General features: G+C 39.6%; 1 protein-coding gene across 3 annotated transcripts in view; it reads right to left on the bottom strand.

The window, feature by feature from the left end:
- BBS9 (Bardet-Biedl syndrome 9) overlaps positions 1 to 18,144 on the bottom strand; it is a 2,479,230-nt gene that overhangs the window by 1,567,924 nt on the left and 893,162 nt on the right. The window lies entirely within an intron of this gene.

Raw genomic sequence — 18,144 nt, 5'->3', positions numbered from 1 at the left:
GTGTCTGTGAGACTTTCTGTGTATGTGTGAATAAACCTGCATCTCCATACCTGTTTGTGTACATCTATATGTACTTCTGTATATGTGTTGAAGAATGTGCATCTGTACCTCTGTGTTTATATACGTTTATGTGTGTGCGCGTGCATGTGGAGAATTATTAAATACTTACACACCTAATATTTTGGATTCAGACTACTTTCTCCAACAACAATTAAATATCCTAAAATAGCTATGAAACTTTAGGTATAAGAACAAGTTTACATCAAAAATATAATTATGTGTATATTTACATATAGATAAAGACATAGATATATAAAAAAAAAATTAGTATAGACTGTACACCACTCCAATAATTAACCAACCCAACGGAAAAGAAGTAGACTGAATTTCTGCTGTAGCATCCCTTCTCAGTATAATCTAAACATTGCCTACATTCACCCAGTTTATACAACCAAATCAATCTTGTCAAAAATACACAAACATAAAGAAACATTTTGCTCCAGCACTAAATGTCACAGCACTCAAAAGAATATAAATTGACAAAAATACATATAAAGAAAACATGCCAATTAATATACATACGTGTGTGTGTGTGTGTGTGTGTGTGTGTGTGTGTGTGTGTGTGTGTGTGTGTCTATAGCCAGTGGGGTTTGGATTTACTAGCCTGAATGTACCCCTGTACCCATAAAGACTTAAAAAGTATAAAGTCATGGGCACTCAAAAGCCAGGTGGCTGAAATACTGTTATGTCCTGATAGTGCCATCTGCATATATCCCATGCCCTCCACTACAGGAGGTTTAAAGTATTACACAGTGGCTCATGCGTTTTTTATTGAACGACTTGCGTGTGTCACCTTATTACTCTTTGGAGGGGGAGTGTGTGTAGATACATATCTATGCATGCACATATACATAGATAAACACACACACAAATGCACAGGCACACACATATATAAGAACAAACAAGTGAACTATAATAATTAAATGAAATTAAAGAAATTTAAAGAAAATTAAAGAAAACATAAAATGTTTAGTTTAAACATGGAGGCTATAATGCCCCCCTAAAGATTTGCTCCCTGTTGAGTAACTCTTGTTGTAATTGCTTTTTGCTGTCATGTCATACTATAAGATTAATAGCAATAAAGGTAAACTGAGCTCCTGAATGTTTATGTTGTGTTTCAATAATGCATTATGCTGCTTACTATATCTAATAATCACCTGGCAGTGTAGGACTGCCTTACAGATCCACAGGCAGGACCCTTTCAGTTTTCTACGGTCAAGCAGGAAGAAAAGATATAACAAATGCAGACCAACTCCAAACAACAAGCAGAAGGAATTAAGCAAGCACCAGGACTCCCAAAAATATACTACACACGTTTAATATAAAGCACTTTCCATCCAACAATTCTAATTGAACTTCTTCAGATAACAAAAGCAAGGCATATTCAATTTTAAATACCCCTCGTGAACAAATCATGTGACATTAAAAAATCTTCATTAAAAAGACAGAACTATTACAATGCACACATGTATAACCTATAAGTAATAAAACTTATTTTACTCTAAAAATATATAAAATCCAGTGTCCTGTTAAACAAATGGTTACATTTTACCTCATTAAGTTTATCAACTTTAATAAACAAGTAACTGAACACATATCATTTAGCCCTGGGTGGCTATATGCATTTAAGCGTAGTTGCCATAGGAGTTCTAAACATTCCAACTCTAATGATATAGGACCACCTCTAGGGTCCAGGAAAACCTGGATATAATGAAATATGTTTCGCTAATGCATTCTCAAGTTTGGCTTTGCTTATACTGTATAAATGCTTGTATACCCTTCCCTAAGTCTACGTTCCATTTTGCCGATGTAAAAAGAGGTGCAAGCTTGGCATTTAGCAAGGTATACAACCATTTTTGAATTACAATTAAATTTTCCCCTACAAATCAATTTTGAACCATTCACTATTACGTTCTGACCCAATTCAGGTAATTACAATAGGAGCAATTCTCACACCGATGCATACCTGGATTCTTACTTTTTACTTTTCTGTCCCCTTCAAATAAGCTTTTCAAGTTGGTCCCTCTCCTTAATATAAACTTGGGCCTCATGCCTAATTTTCCTGCTATTTCCTTATTGTCGATTAATAAACTCCAATTTTTATTCACTATTTCTTTTATCAAGGCACTTTCAAAACTATATGTCATTACAAAATCCATACTGTAGTTAGGGTTCAAGGCTCCCTTAATATCCATGCTGTCATTGTGTGAATCTATAATGCCATAAGTGCTGTCCATTAAGTTCACATTTGAAATATTACTGCTTTGTTCACCATTTAAGATAGGTTTGTAAAAAACATTAATTCTTTTAATTTTTATTTCCTCTATCAGTTCCTCCAATAAAATGAGTGGATATGCTTGTATCAAAAATATCTGTTTAAGTTGCGAACATTCACTACTGAAGTCCCTATCCACAGACACCATTCTTGCTGCCCTGACGAGTTGAACCGTCACTACTGCACGTTTTTGGTAGTGTGGGTGTGCACTCATATAATGCAAGAAGGTGTTAGAATATGTAACCTTCCTGAAATTTTTTGCAGTATACTTGCCTTCATCTACTTTCTTGCTTAATTCTACATCCAAGAAAGAAATTGTGTATTCTTGGAAGTTGTGTGTAAATTGTAAAAATTTGGTCATGTTATTGAAGCACTGAACCAGACTAAAAGCATCAAAGATGATATCCAAATATCGAATGTAGAAATAAATCTTGCTTGACACATGATCATTTTCAAATAAATATTCATGTTTCCAATGGGACATCACCAAGTTGGCAAAACTTGTCCCACAAGGTGACCCCATGGCTACTCCAGTTGTCTGTAAATAATATCGTTCTTTAAAGAGGATAAAATTATTAATCAGAATAATGTCTAATAGTTCTTCTACCAAGGTAATCTCAGTATTAGGTGCGCCCTTTCTTCTCATTGCATTGGATACCCATTCTATCCCCTGGTCGTGGGGTATGGATGTATAGAGATCTTTTACATCCACAATTAAAAAGTTGTAATTCTCATTATAATCTAGTTGGTTTATTCTTTCCAAAAATGTCCAGGAGTCCTTACAAATTTGTTTTTCAAATGCTACATATTTTTTCAGGATGGAGTCAACTACTTTAGCGCATGCATAACTAGTAGAATTCCTACCATCTACTATTGGTCTTAATGGCCGCTTCTGCAAGTCTTTATGGATTTCTGGGACTCCAAAAAGAACTGGTGTTAATGGTGCAAGCAAGTACATATAGTTACATAGATTGACATCTATCTTCCTTTCTATAAACAAATCATTAATGCAAATTCTAATACGATGACTAGCCACATTTACTCCATTTAAGGAAACTTGTTGATAAGCTTCAGTTTCAAGTCTCTTCTCTATTCTGTTTTTATAATCATCCATGTCCATAAAGACCAGCCCCCCCCCCACCTTTGTCAGGTTTTATTATTTTCACTTGGGCTGCTCTTAAATGGTTTAATGCTTCCCATTCATGTTTCTTCAAATTACATTCCACTACCTTCCTTTTTGAGTATGTAACAAATGAAAATCCAGCTCACAGATTCTTTCAAAAGAGTACAATAAATTATCTAAGAGTGGGTTATATAAGCTAGACGTTTTAAACTGGTTAGCATTAATCACAGTATGACCTAATAAAACTTTAAGATTTAGCTTCCTCACAAACAGCTTTAAGTCCAGGATAAGCTTAGCAACGTCCATTCTACTAGTTGGAACAAACATCAAGCCTTTAGCTAGCAATATCGCTAGCTCAAGAGACACTGAAATAGATGAGTAATTATAAATATTAGTCACCTTCTACATTTTTGATAATATCACAGTTTACAAAGTCACCATTATCTGCATTTTGAGTTCTTGTAGGGGCTATTACCTCCATTTCTTGTTCGCTCTGCGGTGATTACTCTTCCGCTGTTGTCTTCCCCTTGGAAAATCCTGATTCATTGTTTTAGGATTATGGAAAGACTGCCTGTTATATTTGTTTTCACTACAAACATTATTGTAATCAGTTTGTTGATTACAGATCCATTTGCTTCTCCGAACTTCACCATTGCCTTCATTGCTGTTATCCTCAGCAAGTGTATCAGTTGGAATAGTCACTTGGTCATCTGCATCATTCGTAGCTTGATTTTGATTAGTTTTGTTGTCAAAAACTCTGCCCCTAGGTTTCCATGTCTGTAAGGATGGGGGCATGGATAAGCAATCCCGTTTTTACATTATAAATGATCTCATCCCAATTTCTTCAATTTAGTAGTTTTGACTTTCACCGTATGTTGATCTATACTCACAAAAATTCTACTATAGTCATACTTGTATCCCTCAAAATCAGCATGGAATTGAATTTGGGTGTCAGTTGCCAGAATCCCATATGCTAATTCATCTGCCATTATTTGGTAATTCAAGTAACTCAAGAACTTGTCTACTACACATTTTAACTAGATCTTGATGAAAGACGGAGTCTGGTATCAGACCCGTGGGGAATTGCCACAATCTCAGTCCCTTTGGGACTAGTTGTTGTCTGATGTAGTCATTGAAATACTCTAATTCTAAACAAAATTTCTTGTATTTCAACAGATTCTGGTCAAACAGGCTCAACACATTGGAAATATTATTACTGTTACCTCCAGTCGAGTATCCCAGGTCTTGGTTCGATGTAGACACATTAAAGTTCAGTGTTGATGCAAGCCAATCCTTTAGCACAGAGACCCCAATAAGCCTCAGGGGTAAATTATCTCTACTGATGGTACTGGCAAGACCTGAATGCAACTCCAATTCTTGTCCAGATAGTCCCAGTCCTTCTTGAGACATTACATTCATTAAACCAGTAAGTGAATTGGATGGAGGCGCAGCAGAAGAAGGAGAAACAGAAGCAATCTCTGTTGTTGTGTCGACAGCTATATGAGGGTCATGCATGTTACTTACAGTTTCTCTGTGATGTTCTCTTTGGTTAAAAGCATCAAATCTTTTACTTAGCCATTCAACTTGCTGGGAAAGGGCTTGTACGATAGCTGTGAGACTGCTAACGGCATCCATGTCTCTGCCAGTATCCAAAAATAAATCAAGTGATTTCTCGAGTCCATTTCGTTGCTATAATATCCCCCAAAGACCATAAACTGATGAAAAATCAAACAAACGTAGACCAACTCCAAACAACAAGCAAAAGGAATTAAGCAAACACCAGGACTCACAAAAATGTACCACACACATTTAATATAAAGTACTTTTCGTCCAACAATTTTAATTGAACTTCAGATAACAAAAACAAGGCACATTCACTTTTTAAATACCTGAACAAATCATGTGACATTAAAAATCTTCATTTAAAGATTCAGAACTATTAAAATGCACACATGTATAACCTATAAGTAATGAAACTTATTTTACTCTAAAAACATATAAAATACAGTGTCCTGTTAAACAAATGGGTACATTCTCCCTCATTAAGTTTATCAACTTTAATAAACTAGTAACTGAACACATATCATTTAGCCCTTGGTGGCTATATGCACTTAAGCGTAGTTGCCATAGGAGTTCTAAACGTTCCAACTCTAATAATATAGGACCACCTCTAGGGTCCTGGAAAATTTGTTCTATAACACAAAACTTAAAATTATGATGTGGATATAATGAAATATGTTTCGCTGATGCATTTTCAAGTTTGGCTATGCTTATACTGTACAAATTCTCATAAGAAAAGATAGAAACACAAGCTTTGTGAGCACCTAATGTTCCAAACCAAAAAACACACACTAAAAAGCAGCACTCGGTGGCAACTCAAACACCTAACTATGTACATCCAAAAAGGAGGATGGTGGGAGGGTACTGCCAGTAAGTCAGTGTGTTCTATGAACACTGACAGTTACAGGTAAGTAGGACTTATGTAACCATGCAATGTTTAACAAACACACTTTCTTACTGGCATTTGGGTAGATTCACAAAGCTTACCCAACCTGGGAAGAAGAAGAATAAGGGTACAGGAGCCCCTGGAGAATGGTCCTAGTGATGCCTACTCTGGATCTAGCAAAGATAAAGGTATGGACCGGGGACCAAACTGCTACCTCTGGAATACTTCTTGAATCCACTCTACATCTACAATATGCCACTGAACTGGAAATGGCTCTGGTGGAATGAGGCTTTACCTTGACTGGATTTGCCTTGCCATGGTGGCTGTCACAAAAAAACAATACTAGAGGACAACCAGCATGCAATGGTTTGCTTAGAGACAGATGGACCCTTCTTTGCCCCTGTATAGGAAATAAAAAGCCTTTCAGCCTTCCCGGAGGGTTTCATTCCATCAAGGTAGTACCTGAGCTCTTGGTGCATATCCAAGGTATGAAGTATCCTCTCTCCCTTATTCTTAGGTTCTGGGAAGAACACAGGGATGTTGACAGATTGATTAAGGGTAAATTTTAAGACCACTTTCAGGATAAAAGAAAGGTTAGTGCATAACACAACCCTATCTCTGCAGCAAATACAGTAAGATTGTCCCACCATGAGAGCTTGTACTTCAGAAACTTGTCATGCAGATGTCAGAGCAATAAGCAAAACAGTTTTTCATGCTAAGAGCTTCAGATAAACCTAAGACGCAATTCTGAAAGATGATAAGGTCAATTTCCAATGTCATAGTTGATATCTCATGAAGGAGGAATTTGCTTGCAAGAGGGTCTCATATACAATACTAAGACTAGAGGGATGTTAACCTCAGGGGACCCCCTGTTCCCTTTTAGGCACCACTTAGAACATCTAATCCATTTATAAATATAATATTTTCTAGTAGCAGGTTTTCTGGCCTCCTTTAACACCCTCTGCACATCCTCATGAAACAAATACCAAAACAGAGAAAAGACTGAATCATCTAGGCTGTCAGTTACAGTTGCTCCAAACTGGGTGCACCAGTCACCCCTGAAACTATCTATTGAATCCAGAGTGTGGGTAAGTATGTGGTAATTGCCCTTGGCCAATACCATCAGAAGGGAGAACCAAGATTGCTTGGGCCAACAGGGGGTCACCACAATAATCTCTGGCATTTCTTTCTGAATGTTCAGAAGAATCTTTTGAATCACTGAAAAGGGTGGAAATGCATACAGGAGTATTCCTGTCCAATGGAATGATAGTGCATCTTTCCTCCAAGTATGGCTGCAATGATATCTGGAACAGAATTTCTCTAGGTTTTGTTTTGAAATGAGATGGACAGATCTATATGAGGGGATCCCTACATCTATTCTAGATTCTGGAACACCACTGCCTTGAGCTACCACTTATGTGGATCTGCCCAGGATCTACTTAATCTGTCTGCCACAATGTTTGGCTCTGACTGGATGCATGATGCCTGAAGCGTCCTGAAATGGTATAACACCACCTCCCAGGCCATCACTGCAAACCAGCACTGAGGGTATGACCTTTTATCCCCTTGTTTCTACAGGTACCACATCACTGTGGTGTTGTCCATGATGAAAAGAAGAGGACCAGGAGTCCATTGGTGGTGAAGGACTTTCAATGTGTTGATCACTACCGACATTTCCTTGATACTGATGTACTTTCATGCATCCTTGGGCCTCCATGTGTCTTGCACTTGCACTCTACTGATGCAGCTCCCCAAGTGAAGTCAAATGAATCTGTTTGAACAGACTGGACCAGAGCAGGTGGGAAGAAGGGAAATCTTTGACTAATACACAATTGTGCTCTCCACCACTATAACTCTTGTCTGATGAAGTCTAGCACCAGCAACTGGACTTCCAGGGAATGCATTTATTTATTTATCTTTTTGTATTTGTTTTCCAGGGTAACAGCACTGATTTCCATGGACCTTTTTCATACTCAGCCCAGGAGCAGTGTCTGGTTAAGTGACTTGCTGAGAGTCGCATAGTTAGGCAATGGAAGTTGAGGGAATCAAACCTTGTACTATTGGACCACAGGAAATAGATCATTAACAGCTCCTTAAATTCTCAAAACCAACTGTCAGACTTAATGTAAGTGACAGAATTCAGAAAAAATGTCAGTGCTAGATCCAACAATTTCAAACATGCCACTGAGTTTTCCTCATTTAGAGACAGGCCTGTAGTATCCTGAGAATGTTAGACACCATCAGTCCTAGAATATTTAAGAATTCTCTTGCCAAGGCAATATTCCCCCTGGAGAACTCCTGAAACATTATCTGGTAGGACAGCACCTTGTCTTCGGGAAGAAAGGTTATTAATTTGTTGTGTCAATTAAGAACCTCAGGAAAATGAGTCTTTGCAAGGGCGTCAGGTAAAAATTCCAAAAGTTTAACTTGAACTCTGGCTGACAGGGTAAGGTCAAGACCTTCTCTGGTGATTTCAAACACCTGGATACAGACTCTGCACAGATTAGCAACTTGTCCATGTAAGAAAAAATGTGAATGCCAAGAGATTGGCAGTGAGCCACTCCCACAGCAAGGCATTTCATAAACACTTGAGGTGCAGTGAACAGCCCAAAGGGCACCGCAGAGAACTGATAGTGCAAACCAGACACAGAAAACCTCAGATCTCTCCTGAAGTGATGAGCAACAGGGATATGATGATATGCATTCTTCAAGTCCAGGGTCACCATGAAGCAGTGGTCCAGCAGAAGCCCTATCTGCAGGGTGAACATCTTAAACTTGGGGACCTTGACAAAAGTATTGAGAAAGGACAGCTCCAACACCAGTCTCCACAAAAGCTCTTTTTTGAGGACCAGGAAAACTGGAGTAGAAAGTTTTCATCCCGTTTGAAGGAAGAACCAGCTGTATAACCCCTGAGTCTAGCATGTACCAGTATAAAGGAGCGAATAACTAAGTCTAGTCTGGCGGGTGAGGAGGAGTCCCCTTAACGGAGGTGGGCATTCCTTCCACTGCCATCTGTAACCTCTGTCCACGATACTGAACATCCATTTATCAGAAACTACTGACAGCCAGACTGCCTTGTTGAGAGCTGACTTTCCAAAGGTGGCACTCAGAAGGGGACCTGGGAATGATGGGTGCAGAGCCTCTACACAGTCATAGGTTGGAAGGGGTTATCCTTTTTGGGAAAGAAACCCCTCTTGCTAGGCCTGGCAGAATTCTCGTCCTACCATTTCTTTTCATGTCTTGTTTTCATTTTATTGGCAAAGGTCACTGGAGGTACAGAAGCAGGGTCTGCAGACAAAGGGGGTTGCAGGCCAGGCATGGCTGAGCACACCCTGAATTTCTTAGGCATTTTAGGCAGAAACTTATTCAACTGAAGAGAACTGCAGGTGCACAAAGGGAAATTGGTGGTGGTGGTGATAGTGGTAGTGGTGATGGGGGAGGGGGGGTGGCACCATATCTAGTTCTATCAAGTCAGGGGACAAAAAATTAGCCAGAGCAATACCAATAATGGCTACATAGTCAGCCCGGTAACAAATGACTAAATCCCACCATTCTTCTTCTAAATAGCAGTCTGAAGTCTATTTCTGCTGAGATATTATTCTGAACACTGCACTGAATAAAGACAGTAGTTTCAGAAATACAGTTTGAAGTATAAAATACATGCCAAAAGTCCCCAGTTTTTATACAAAAAAATAAAAACAAATAATTAAAAAACAGCATATAACAGTTTTGGAAAAGAAATTAAAGATAAACTTATGACTTTGGCAAAAACAAAGTGCCCACAAATTACCACATAGGTGGTAATCCATTACGTACAGAAGAAGTAATTAGGGACCTGGGGACCCAAGTTGATAGCAATCTCTCATTTGACAACCATGTGGCCAAAGTGGTTAGAACAACATTTTATATAGCCCACCTAATCATGAAGGGATTCACATCTAGATCAGGGGAGGTCATCGTGCCTCTTTACTCATCCCTCATCAGGCCCATAATTGAGTACAATGCCCCTTTTGGGATGTACCTTACCAGACACCAGCAGCAACTGGAAAGACCCCAAAAGTACCTCACCAAGAGGATCAAAGGGCTCAAACAGATGCCATATGCTGCCCGGTTAAAGAAACTCCAGCTCTACTCAGTGGCATACCGCCTGTTCAGAGGCGATCTGTGCCTGACCATGTCCAACCCGGAATTAATGGACATGCTGCACCTCAGAAAATCCAAATCCCATCGAGCTACGCGCTCGAGAGACTTGAACCTCAGCACTGAAATAAATAGGACATGCTGGAGGGACAGATTCATAACCCAGAGGCTCCCTTCACTCTGGAATAAAATCCCAGTCCAGGTTAGGCAGAGTCCCTCATTGACTCTCTTCAAGAGGAATCTTGATGAGTGGATGGGAGATTGTAGGTTTACCCCGGGTATCACTTCTGTGTCACTGTTAGACAAAGGCACAGTATACTAATCTCGAAAAAGGGCATAACAAAATAAATTTAAAATGGGTGGCGAAAGCCAAACACATTCTGGCTAGGCTTATAAATGCCCTAGGGCAGATAGCCTAGTATGAACCTATGAACCTATAAACTTATGAAACAATCGTGTTAGAAAAGTGCATCATACAAAAAGATGCCAAAAATCAAGATTTAAACAAACAAAAAAAATTGTTTAAAATGCTGCAATCCTGCTCAATCACCACAACTAATCCTAACACCAAAGAAAACCTGCAAAATCAGTGAGTTTTCCTGTTAAAACTTCCAAATAAAGCTTTTAATCAACAAAAACAACAGCTGTAATTAGCTTGTTGCACTGGAAGCACAAGGGTAAGAACTGTAATAAAATGACCTTAGTACAGAAACTGAAATAAAAATTCACAAATGGTCACAAAACACACATAAACAGATACAAATCATGGGAAACTAAAAATTAGCTTATAATACAGATTATAAGCCTTACACTATGAACACAAAGTAAAAACTCAAGCATATACAAAATTTCTATTCAGAGAAAACAATAAAAGCAGCAGAATACACTATTCTGGCACTGCTAGAAAAAACACTAGGAGGGAATAACCCCCCCCCAAAGGGTTTCTTATCTGAGCTCAGCAGCTGAAGGGATCAAGAGTAAGGAGCAGTCTTCCAACAGATCCTTCTCTTACTATGAGAATAGTAAACTGAAAGGGTCCTCTCTATGTGTCAGTAAGGCAGTCTATGTACTCCGAAGTGACTGGTTCATCACAACCACAGACAGGCAGTGGTAGGGACTCTGACCTTTAGTAGACTGCCAGAGGAGGATAGTAGTGCACTACAACCTGAATGCCTGTAAGGCAGTGCATTTGTTGAACATCTGGAGTATTATAAGTTCATACGTAAGTACTAGGCTAGCTGCCCTTGTGGACCATTTTAAGCCTAGCCAACTTCCTTTCATCAAAAGAATCAATGTTTTTTTATCAACGGAAACTGCACCATAAGAAACAAATCTATGAAGTTACTCTGTGATGTTAATCAAAAAGTGAAGAAGTAACCCATATACCACACAGGATGGCAATAATGGGACCTTCAAATGTGGACCAGCAGAGTACATATTTTGCTAATATACAAATGGCAAATGTTACTACTACTGCTACTGCCTCACCACCAATTTAAAAAAAAACTGATCCATTCCAAAGAAAACTAAATCAGTGCATGTCTTATCTGCTGAGTCAAATGATAAGGATTTCCTGCATTCTACAATAGCAAAACTATAACCCTATTCTGACAACAAACAAAATTATGTGAAAAACCTATTAACCAGACACTATCCAGCTTTCAAAAGATTCAAAAAAATTCTGTTTCCTTATTATTGAAAAAATGTCTTCTTTCCCTGTGGAAGACAACACCAATGCCAAACTGGAGGAAAAATAGTTCTTCACTGGTAGATAAAACTTAAAGGTTACACAGAAACAAATCTCAGTGACTTGTACTCTATCAAGAGTACCCTGGAATTTGGAAGCTGGAGTACAACAAATTCTACTAAAAAGGATGGAATTTTAAAAACAGGACAGCGACTGTGGAGTTTTCTGCATCACTGCTTATCATATAGCAGACTTTTTGAAAGTTGCTGTTCACACTGCATTACTAAACAGTTAAACAATGTAGTAAGCTGGTTTCTGATTCAATACTGTTGTGATACATCCCACTAACACTGAGAGCTTCCATTGTATAAGTTGACCATGTTGTATTCCCATCATGTCAATGAACACATTCAACTGTGTGTCTTTAAAGTCATTTTGTATAACATGTTTCCAGCCAGCTGATGTTGACCAACATGCATGATGCTTACATTTTTGATCCATCTTTGCATCTTTATGGGATGATCAACCACTACTGTTTAAGACTTTGAAATGTACAACTTAAGTCTGAATGTATCTCTGTCCCTTTTCCTCCACACTCCTTTTATTCCTGTTCCAAAATGGGCACAGACACTTTGAGACTGACATGAATGATAAGCGGTCAATAGCTTTGTCCCCCTGCACCACTTAACTCATGTGCGGTAAGCCTAAACTTGCCCCTAACCCCAACCCTACATATTACGTTACTAAAACCCCCTTCTCTAACAGCATCACTACCCAAGACAAAAGAAAACATAACACTGACAACACCAAGCATATTTAGCACTGAATCTGTCCCTTTACCCAACTGGCAAACACTCGCATACACTTTACAACTGCTATAACACAATCTTGCACATCTTCACAACCTTTACTACTTTATTTAGGCTTTCATTTTCCTGCACACTCCTGCTTACTTACACTACATAAAACATTCATTCAACCATATGTGAGTTGTACAAATGACTATCACTTTACATTCTCTCCCTCTTTTTTTTTACCTATAGAAACTTTTCAAAAAAAATAAGTATTCAACTTTTTGAGTTACACCCAAACCATCAAGGTATAGCAATTAATTGTTAAAAAAGCAAAAGAGATCAAAATAATTTACACAGTCTAAAGATAATGTTCATAAGTACTGAATGATCTTGATATGGTACCATTAACACAATGTCACAACTTTTTATGTTATTTAATTACAATTTATATTCTTGTTTTCTAAAGTTTTAAGCTCATTTCTGCCATTGTGTAATCCAACAATATGTTACTGTAACTACTTGCATGGTTTCTGGGCATCCATGGCTGGAAAGTAATAAAGATACAGGTTTAATGATGCATTGATTTCAGATAATGTTTACAAGGATCCTTCACTAACCAATGAAAAAGGATACCCATTTACTACTAATTTTGAGCTTTATGCACATCACATAGGTTCATAGGTAGGTACAAGGCTATTGGCCCTAGGGCCTATACAAGCCTAGCCAAAAAGATACCCTGGCTTTCGCCACCCAAGAAAATTATTTTCCTGTGCCCCTGTCAAGCAGAACCACAAAAGTGATCCCCGGGGTGAATTTTCTATTACCCATCCAATCATCAAGATTTTTCTTGAAGAGTGCTAATGAGGAGCTCTGTTTGACATAGTCTGTTCCAGAGTATGGGAAATCTCTGGGACAGGAATCTATCCCTCCAGCATGTTCTGTTTATTGTGGTGACAAGGTTTAGGTCCCTAGAGCGTGTAGCTTGGAGGGATTGGGATTGCTTTAAGTGAAGCATGTCCAACAGCTCTGGGTTTGACATAGCTTTGTATGTTAGGCAGAGATTGCCTCTGAGTAGGCGATATGCGACGGAGTAAAGCTGGAATATTTTAAGGCACATTTAAGGCACACAGCTTTATAAGACGCAAATACAACCATGCTTCATGTAGATCATTCACTAATAAATAGCCCCAGTAATGAGCACTAAATTATTGCATGCTATTTATTCATATATACATGTATGGAAGATTACACATACCTCCAGAAGACAACAATTGTAGAGCTTGCAAGGCTGTCTCAGGCTGACAGGAGTTAGAGCACACACTTGGCAGCAGAATAATACTGCACCAGTGGTCTCATTCTCTTCACCTGCCATGGATGTGGGTCAGGTTGAGTATGGGGGAGATTAAGGTGGGTTCACCAGACCCAGTGAATGAGGAGAGGTGCTGATGGTAGCTGATGTTTAGCTACAGGGATGGAAAAAAATTGGGACACACTGTGCTGGCTGGGCAGATAAATGATTACATATGGGAAAGCCTCAATAGTGGAATATTTTCTTGGACACTGAAAAGTTGACCAACCACGTTCAGGGTTAAGAAGGCAGCAAGCAGCTCAACTAATGCACTAGCAAATTTACCTCCACATAAATATGCAATAACAGCAAGAAGTGCTCTGACTGGTCACCCACTGCCATATGCTCATGGCCTCAATGCACAAATAGTAAGAGTGAGTCCTCCTGTTAACTGATGTACCAGGCTACTGTAATGCTGTCCAGACTGAATGGATCCCCTTTTGGGACAGAATTCTGAAAAGCTAGAAGGGAAAGAACAACAGCTCTCATTTTCAGGACACTGACATGGAGGTGAGACACAAGAGACATCCAGCTTCCTTGGACCATTTGCCCACTGTAATGACCTCACTCAAGGGCAGTCACACCAGTGATTACTGTCATAGGATCATAGGAGGTTACCAGGCTAACAGCCCCAGGGCCCTTACAAGCCTAGCCAATTTCAACACATGTTCACAAGGGTGTCTGGTTCAAGCAGACACTAAAATCAACACCTACTGCCCCTGTTCGAGAGGGACACAGGTGGAACCCCCCAGGGTGAATTTCCGGTTACCCATACAATCGTCCAAATTACAGTTAAACACGGCCAATGAGGGGCTATGTTTAACATGAATAGGAAGCTTTTTCAAAGGTGGGGCAACCTCTGTGAGACAAATCTGTCTCTCCAGCAAGTTCTGCTGATGTCACATACCAGGTTAAGGTCCTCTGAGTGAGTGACCCGTGTGCCATTTGATTTGCAAATGTGCAGAATTTCCATTAAATCTGGATCAGAGATTGCAAGGCACAGGTCACCTCTGAGCAGTATGTACAACACAGAATAAACTGACAATGATTTCAGTCTGTCCACATAAGACAGATCTTGAAGACCTTGACTTTTATTTGTAAGGAACCTTTGTGATCTCTCCAATTGCTGCAGGAATTTGGAAAAAAAACTCCTCCTGCTGGATCTACATAGTATAAAGCAGTCAGAAACATCAATTTAAAAAAAAAATTAGAGCTAATACACTGTGGCTGGCACTACAAAAGCAGATGTCAGATGTGGCAGTGGACAACAGACATTAATAAAATAAAGGCTAGGATTTTTGAAAGGTATAAAAAAGAAATATGGACATGGGAAAGAAAAAGAAATCCGATATGGTACAATATTTAGGCAAAGGTGAAAGCCAAATTAACCACTACAAAAAAGCAGTCCCAAAGACATTCAAAGAGAAATATAGGCAAAGACATCCAGATATGGAAAATTCCACAATACCGAAATAAGATCACAGAGAGAAGACAGAACAGAAGATTAGTAAAGTAGAAGTTAAAAAATAGAAGTTGAACTTATGGAATACCTGCAAAGTGAAGAATTTAGTGTAGAAAGTGTAACACAGGTTATATCACAGCAACATGGAACAATGGGTCCCCAAGTAAGTAGAAACAGGAGGAGAAGGCGATATCTGAAGAAGAATTATGGACATGGAAAAGAAAAATAGATTTAACATGGTGCAATACTTATACAAAGGAGAAAGGAAAACTAATCAATACAAAAACAGCAACACCAAAGATATTTAAAGAGAAATACAAGCAAAGGCATCCGGATATGGAAATCTTACAATACAAAACATAAGAAAACAAACAGCAAGAGTAGAAAAGAGGATTAGTAATTGTGAAGTTAAAGAAATAGAAACTGAGGTTATGGACTACTTACAAAATGAAGGATTAAGTGTAATAAATGCAACTCTAATAACATCACAGCAGGACAGAGCAATGGATCCTCAAATTAAGGAGAAGCCAGTGAAGCAGGAAACATCTGATCAGTTGCCATATGAAGATACATTGGAGTCTTCTATAGGAAACTAGTACAAAAGTTAGCTGGAGTTGCACAGCAAAGGAAGGAATTAGAAGTTATGTACCTACCATAACGTTCCATGTTGGTTGTCTCTTGCTTAGCTTGAGAACTCCTTTTACCAGCTCGAGGCAACCCTATATCCCATGATGCAAGGCGGGACTACCTCAGATCTCGTTTGGTAGTTAAAATACCCTGCTAAAAGACTAACCTAGTGGAACTAGGAAAAAACAAGTTCTAAAACAATAGAATCTTCTATTGAAGACTCAGGAGAGAACAACCTGAGAAGAGAAACCCTTCAAGATCTGTCCAGGCCAGGAGGGAAGACAACTAACATGGTACATAACTTCAAATGTTAAGTTGTCAATCTCTGGATGGGACCGCGTCCCTAGCACCTGTATCCCGGGTGGCTCAATGGAACAGACTCTTGAGAACTGTGGAACCAAAACTGGCTCTGTCCCTGGAGGCCAAATCTAATTTGTAATGAGAGACAAAGGTATGAGGAGTGGCCCAAGTAGCTGCTGCACAAATGGTATCAATGGGTAGCCTATCCTGAAAAGCTGTAGAAGTGGATAGACTCCTGGTTGAGTGTGCCTTCGGTTTAGAGGGTAGTTGCTTGCCTCTGAGCGAATACACATATGAAATGGTGGAAGATAACCATCTGGATAAGGTCACTTTTGATACTGGGAGACCTTTCCTGTTTTCTGAATAGGAGACAAATAATTGGTCTGATTTCCTGAATTGTTTAGTTCTATGCAAATAATACCTGAGCTGACGATGGACATCAAAAATGAAGCTTTGTTCAGCTCTGTCAAAAACTGGTAGATCGATGGATTGATTAATATTAGTTTGAGAAACAACTTTGGGGAGAAAGGATGGATTTGTTCTCAAGGATACCCTGTCCTTGTGAAAAACCAAGTAAGGGGGACGGATGCAGAGAGCTTGAATCTCGGATACCCTTCTTGCTGAAGTGACAGCCAGTAAGAATATAGTTTTCCAGGTCAATAACTTCAAAGAGCATGAAGCAGATGGCTCAAAGGGTGGTAAAATCAAGGATGCTAACATTAAATTCAGATCCCATTGTGGAGGAGGATGTTTTATTGGCGGCTTCAGGAGAAAAACTCCTCTCAGAAAGGCTTTGCATAGTCTGTGTGACATAATGTTTTGATCTTGCAAGCCAACATGATATTTGGAAATAGCCGCCAGTTGAACTTTAACTGTTGATGATGAAGATCCTGACTGAAAAACTTCAGCTAGAAAATCTAAAACAGAATGCACAGGTGCAGTAAAGGGATCAATGTGCCTAAACGCCGCCACTTGCTAGCATAAATTGTTCTGGTGGACGACTTCAAAGAAGCTATTAAGATATCTCTGACAGGATCAGAGATCATAGGAAGCCTGGCTAGGGAAGGAAGTGGAGCAACCAAGCAGTGAGGTTGAGAGAACGAATGGCTGGATCAAAAGATCCGGAAATGGGTCCAGATGCCAAGGCTGCACCAGGAGGTGACGATGCAGAGTCGGAAACCAAATTTGCCGAGGCCAGTAAGGGGCAATGAGAATCAACTTGGCCTCAAAGCAGCTTTCTGAATGACTTGTGGAATCAAGGGAAGGGAGGAAAAGCGTGCAGAAGTCCCGGGCCAATCCTGGGTTAGAGAGTCTCTCAGGGGTTGGCCTGGTAGGGGAAAAAGGCATTTGTTGTTTTGGGGTGTAGTGAAAAGATCGCAACAAGGGGTGCCCCACTTCAGAAATAACTGGTCCACTATAGATTGATTGAGAGACCACTCGTGAGGCATGAGAATGGCTCTGCTCAGCCTGTCTGCCAAAAGGTTGGACCTGCCGGGATGTATCAGAAACCGATGAGAGGAGATTGCCCATTGCCAAAGTCTGAGAGCTTCCGGATAGGACCTGGTCCCACCCTGCTTGTTGATGTACCAGACCACAGACATGTTGTCCGCTTGCACTGCAATAGTCGAAGAAAGTCGTTGAGGGCTTGCAACATTAAAAGCACTCATCTCCAGGACATTTATGTGCAGATGGTATTCTATGGGTTGCCACGTCCCGTGGACCATCCTGCCCTGATAATGCCCCCCCCACCCGATCAGAGAGGCATCCGTAGTGACTGTGGCAACCGGAGGAGGGGGAACAAATGGTCGGCCCTGATGCAGAAGAGGGGAAGATATCCACCAGTTTAGATGAGTCCTGCACGATTGTGTAACTAAGATTTCGT

This window comes from Protopterus annectens, chromosome 3.part0 (assembly GCF_019279795.1).
Source record: "Protopterus annectens isolate FY-2018-M chromosome 3.part0, PAN1.0, whole genome shotgun sequence".
Lineage (NCBI taxonomy): Eukaryota > Metazoa > Chordata > Ceratodontiformes > Protopteridae > Protopterus > Protopterus annectens.
Note: the sequence above shows the minus strand (reverse complement) of the source record. Positions and strands in the feature narration are given on the sequence as shown.